The sequence below is a fragment of the Capricornis sumatraensis genome, chromosome 5 (assembly GCF_032405125.1).
Source record: "Capricornis sumatraensis isolate serow.1 chromosome 5, serow.2, whole genome shotgun sequence".
NCBI lineage: Eukaryota > Metazoa > Chordata > Mammalia > Artiodactyla > Bovidae > Capricornis > Capricornis sumatraensis.
The window spans coordinates 110569330-110575640 of NC_091073.1; the positions used below are offsets into that span (position 1 = coordinate 110569330).

The 6311-nt window shown below is 45.2% G+C and overlaps 1 pseudogene; it reads right to left on the bottom strand.

The window, feature by feature from the left end:
• Positions 1 to 330: 330 nt before the first annotated feature.
• LOC138079750 (olfactory receptor 6V1-like) lies at positions 331 to 6016 on the bottom strand (annotated as a pseudogene).
• Positions 6017 to 6311: the final 295 nt, after the last annotated feature.

The following is a 6311-nucleotide window of genomic DNA, read 5'->3' on the forward strand; positions in this document are numbered from 1 at the left end:
TGGACGGAAGAACCTGGCTATAGTCCATGGGGTCAAAAAGAGTCGGACATGACTGACCGACTTCAAACAAAAAATTTTACAATTTGAATTGACATCACCACACTGTTTTCACCCCCAGCTGCCTTGAAATCATCCTTTCCTTAGCTAGCACAGGCTCACAGACGCCTGCCTTTGAGGCTTTTGGTGGACATGAACTCATCCGCTCCCTGTGGAGAGTGAACAGTGACTTCAGTGGGGCGGAGGGGGCAGGAGAGACTAGGAAGGAGACTGAGAAGCCCCAGCCTGGGCACCTGGGTGCCACCCGCAGTGGACGGCCCCCCTTCCTTGCTCTCATCTGAGGGCAGCTGGGTGTCCGAGGAGGATCCTTTTGGACGTATCCTCCGTGACCTTTTGGACCTTCTCATTCCGGAAGGTGAAGATGAAGGGGCTAAGGAACAGGGTCACCAGGGCAGTCATCAGGGCCACCACCTTGTTGAGCTGTGCGGAGGGGCCCTTGTCTGGTCTCTGAAGAGCAAGGACAGGAAGAAGTCCATGAGCTTGATGTGCTGGGTGTTGGAGCAGGACCGCTCGAGCAGCGGGGCAGAGTCACAGAAGTGGTGGTCAGTGACATTGGGGACGCAGAACCAGAGCTAGGTTTTCTGTAGGGTCAGGGAGATGATGGAGAGGAACCCCACCACCCAACAGACCACCACCAGCTTCACACAGACTGGCCTGTTCATGATGGTCCGGTAGTGTAGAGGGCAGCAGATGGCCCACAGAGTGATCAAAGGCCATGACTGTGAGGAGCAGGAAGTCGGTAGAGCCCAGGGAGAAGGAAAAGAAAGACTGGCTCAGGCATTCAGCCAGGGCCATGGCCCTGCGAGGGGACAGCAGGTCAGCCAGCATCCTAGGGGCCACAGTGGAGGTGACCAGCAGCACCTCCATGAGGGAGAAATTGCAGAGGAAGAAGTACATGGGTGAGCGGGGGTGGGGGTCCAGGCACGTGAGGGTGACGATGGCCAGATTCCCCAGAACTGTCAGGCGTATATCAATAGGATGAAGGCAAACAGGAAGGACTGGAACTCATGCAGATGAGGAAACCCTAGGAGAACAACTCCCTGATGACGCTGAGGTTACTCATGGCACTTGATGCCCCTTCTCTGGACTGCCTGTGAGATGCTAGGAAGTCTTATTGAGAAATGGCCACCAGCCTCTCTCTTGACCTTGCTCCCCGATGGCTGGCCTGGCTTCCCAAGCAGACTGGCCTGTATGCATAGTCAAATTCAACGTCCAGGAGATGCAGTCCCAAAGGCAGAAGGTCCCAAGGGGCACTGATTGGCTCTGCTGGACAGAGTTAGGAATTGGCCACCTCCACAGTACCATCCAGGATTCTTGCCTGGAAAATGCCACGGACAGAGGAGCCTGGCCGGCTGCAGTCCAGGGGGTTACAAAAAGTCAGACTCAACTTACGACAGCATGCACACACATCACCATCACTCCTAAACACTTACTCTTTTGTCTCCTACTCATTCATCATTTCATTCAACACATTTGTTAAGCTCCATCTCTGTGCAAGATATTTGGCTGGGTCTGGTAAACCCTTCCTCACTGCCAAATATGGTAGTCATTTATTATAATAATACCTGCTATTAGCAGAGTTCTCCAACAGTAAAGAATCTGCCTGCAACACAGGAGACCTGGGTTTGATCTCTGAGTCGTGAAGATTCTTGGAAAAGGGAATGGCTACCCACTGCAATATTCTTGCCTGGAGAATTCCAAGGACAGAGGAGCCAGGTGGACTACAGTCCATGGGGTTACAAAGAGTCAGACACAACTGAGCAATGAACACTTCCATGTCTCAGGATCTGGTACCTTCTACGTGACTTCCTTTCATCCTTTGTGCCTAGTCCTCATCCTTCTTGCCATCTCTGTGGCATTTCAGGCTGTGAATCACACAGTTTTGAAATAGCGTCCACCCATGACTGTAGAGCCACTCTACTCTCAATTCTCTGACAGTTCTGACTTTTCTTTGGCTGGCTCCTTCTCTAGCTCCCGTTCTTCTTCTCTTTTCTAAACATGAATGTCCCCACATCTCTCTCTCTCAATCCATCTTTTGTCTCTCTAGTCTCTCCTTCAGAAAACTCATCTTCACCCTTAACCAGAGAAATCTTGAAAAAGTAAATGAATCTTGAATCTGCCTTTTTGTTCTCGGTCATCTCACAACACCACATACTCAAAATGGGTAAAAGAACACACACACAATTGTCCCCTAGAGCTAATATCATGTCCATTCCCCCCAAAACCCCAGTCACCCTGACTTGAAACCTGGAAGGTATTTCTGAGTTTTCCTTCTTCCTTCTAAACCACTTGAATTGCCTTCCTTTTAAATACAGTTTTTTTTCTCATCCTGTCCCCTTTCTTTTTTCATAGCCACCATCCAGGTTAAAGGATTTGTTTCATCTTAATCATCACAGCAGCATTTTTAATGGCTTTCTTATTTGTACATATCTGTATATCCAACATATCCATATACTGCTGTTATATTTCTTTTTCTACAGCATTATGTCCAAAGGCTGTTTTTCAAATAATCTGAAGCGAAGTGGTTTCACTTATACATTACCCTCTAAATTAATTAATCAAAATAGCTAAGTCATCTACCTTTATACAGAAGAAGACTGCAAGGACTCATTTTAAAATATTAACAATGGAGACTTCCCTGGTAGTCCAATGGTTAAGGACCCACCTTGCAATGCGGGGGATGCAGGTTCCATCCTTTATCTGGGAACTAAGATCCCACACGCCATGGGGCAACTAAGCCTGCACATACAACTAGAGAACCTTAGCACGCTGCAACTAGAGAAAGCCCGCCCACTGCAACAGGGAGCCCAGTGCAGTCAAAAAAAGTTTTAATTTAAAAAAAAGTAAATAAAATACTAAATTAAATAAGCAATAATTAAAATTAATTAAATAAAATAAAATATCAACCACAGCTATCTCTAGGTGTGGATTATAAGCATTTAAATGCTTTCATATATGTATATGTATATATATATTTATATATTTTGTTTGTTTTTCAAGTTCTTTTTATTTGAACACATATTATTTTAGCAATGAGGAAAAAAAAATATTTTAAGCAACACCCATCCCTTCCCTTGTCTGCTAAATTGAGCACAAACTCCCCTGGCAGTCCCAGCCTTCTACCATCCTACACATCTTCCCTTCCAGCCTTACCCTCACCTCCTTCTTACCACACACTCTGTGCTTCCACCAAGCTGGACCACTTACTATTCTCCAAACAGTTAACTCCACCCTTCTATCGCACCTTTTCCTTACTGCTCCCTCTGCTCAGAATACCCCATCCTTCATCTTCGCCTGGCACATTCCTACCCACATTTCAAATGTCCCATCTTTAGGAAGCTTCACCCTCTCTTCAGTGGTGAACCTGTCCTGCCTGGAATCCCAACCAAGGAAGTCAGCATGCTCTTCCTTGCATATTACAATCTCATCCCAAACACTAAATTCCTGGTTTCTCAGTGGCAGGTCTCTCTTTCCATCTTTGCAGCCTTCACAGCACCTAGCAACACATCTTACAAAATAGAAGGACTTCGTAAATTTTGATTAAATTGAATGAGGTCATCTATTGAGTTTTCATTCCTAGTCCTGAGCAAAAGATTTTGAAAATGGAATTTCATGTTTTCTTACATGATTATTTGCATATGTGCATTTCAGACTTTAACAGAAGGTAATGGGGCAGTCATAGCCTGTCAATTTCTCATCAGACAGATAAAATGGGGACTTTCCTGGCTGTCCAGTTGTTAAGACTTCCCCTTCCAATGCAGGGCTGTGGGTTTGATCCCTGGCTGGGGGGCTAAGATCCCACATACAAGGCCAAAAATCCAAAACATAAAATGGAAGCATTATTGTAATAAATTCAATAAAGACTTTAAAAATGGCCCACATCAAAAAAAATATCCTTAAAAACAAAGAGAGAAAGATAAGGTGAGAACAGGTGTGCTTCATAATCCAATCCCAGAACGGTCTGGCACACCCTGGAATCAAATATATTACTATTTCTGCAGCAAAATACACAAATATTCACACTGAACAGAATAAAGAAAGGCAATAAAGAGCTTCCCAGTTAAGTTCAGATTAGGTTTCACTATCTAGTTAGTAAGGAAGTAGGTCGCTCAGTTGTCTGACTCTTTGCAATGCCATGGACTGTAGCCCACCAAGCTCTGTCCGTGGAATTCTCTAGGCCAGAATACTGGAGTGGGTAGCCTTTCTCTTCTCCAGGTGATCTTCCCAACCCGGGGATTGAATCCAGGTTTCCCACATTGCAGGCAGATTCTTTACAATCTGAGCCACCAGTGAAACCCAAGAATCTACTTGGACAGAAAATTTAAAAAGAACTTCTGGTTGCTGAGGAATTTTTGACTATAGCATCGTGGACCAGGGCTGTGAACGGGTAGACCTCATTCACCGAGTGCCCACCATGCACTGGCTCCTGCAGTGCAAAGTGGCTGCGAATGTTTCCATCTCCATACCACAGGTGACTGAAAATCTCAAAATGTGTAAGGATCTCCATCCCAAGTCATATAGTCAATAAAAGTACCACTGGGGTTTGAAACCGGAGTCTTCTCACTCCAGTACCCACTTGTTTATAGTAACAAAAATGCCAAGTACTTGATACCTTCTGAATTTGAAAACATACCAATCTCTGAACACAAGATTCAAAATTTATTGCTTAGGTCTGCAAACATTTATTCTTTAATAAATGGTAAAAAAAAAAAAAAAAAAAAGAATGTACTGAAGAGTAAATTCCCATGATTGGCTGTTGACCATCCATGATGAGTAGGAGATAGTGATGGGTAGGAGACAGGAGAGTGTCCCTTTTCTCAAAGAAGGAATCTCACTTTGGTCTCACATGTTGCTGTGGAACCAGAGAGAGGTCCAGCCTAGAGTGTTACATCACTTGTGAAGAATTCATGATGGTCGGTCTCCTAGGAGGCCACAGCTCCTTCACGTACCACTTCCCCGATTGTGATCTCACCTACTGGGCCCCATACTGACGTGTGTCACATTCAGCAGGTGTTATAAATGCATGAGTGAGAAAGGAATTTAGCCCATGGGCCTATTTTATGTTTTATTCACTATCACTGCCACCCAGAGAGCAAGGTCTTTCTTACCCAATAGGTTTCCATTACATCACATCCTGAGACAGTACATTCTAAAATATTTGAAGTCTTGAAATGAGAGGGGAGAGAGTTAATTCAGGGATGACCCTGGAGTCAGGAATACTCCACTTGGTGTAGCAGGCTTCACTCCCCCTCACACTAGCCAGCAAACTTCTCAAACTAGTTTTCTATTACACTCTTACCTCAATCCCTCTTGTCTTCCTCCTGCCAAGACATTTCACCCTTAGACTTCCCTCTCCCTGTTTATGGTCCTGCCTCCCCTCTCAGCGTCAATGACTGGTATTTCCTCTTTGTCCGCAATGCATGCCTGGCCCTTCATGTGCATTCAACACTCTGAGCCATGGCTCCCTAGATGCCAACTCAGGAAACTGGAGCCCACAGCTCAGGACAAGCCTCCTGGGTTATGTCACAGGACCCACTGTACTTGTTGAGTAAATTTTACAAGTTTGTATTTACAATACTGCCAAATTAACACAGGTGAAGTTTCAGATGGATGCAGAACCAACTGTTCTCTGCATCAGGGTCTCCTACAGACTATTACTTCCTCTGTGGCAGCCTTTGCTACAGAACAGACTTTCTCTCAGGCCCACAGACCCATCCCTGTGATCCAGGCAAATTTAGCTTCAGTCAGGAGATGGCATAGTGCCCCGTCAAAGCAGGTGTCGCCTTACCATTACTGGCCAAGGCCTTGGTTGGCCATTCAGTGCGCCCTTTGGGCCAACCCCACATAGTCTGTACTTGAGAGTCTGGGGTCCCCATTGTGTCCTCAGTTTCCCTTACTTATTCCTGCTGAGGCTCCTCACTGGTAAGAGATTCTGTTCATCTCCATCCAAATCCTTCATGCCGTAGGTTTTAACAGGTCAGATTTCTATTAAATGTCAAAAAGCAGATATAATAACCTGTTGTTTTCATGGAATAACCTCCTAGAAACTTGGGACCAATCTGAAAGCCCCCTTCTGGCTATTGATCTGTCTTTCTCGCCACGTTAACCTTCTCAATGCTCCTGGTTGAATTCTCCTTATGTATTTTGACTTCTGAAACCACTTCCTACCCCGGAAAATGACTCTTCCAAAAAAAATGATTGGGAATGTGGAGGAGGGTGACAGTGTCACCAATGTGGGTTTCTGTAGCAATGAT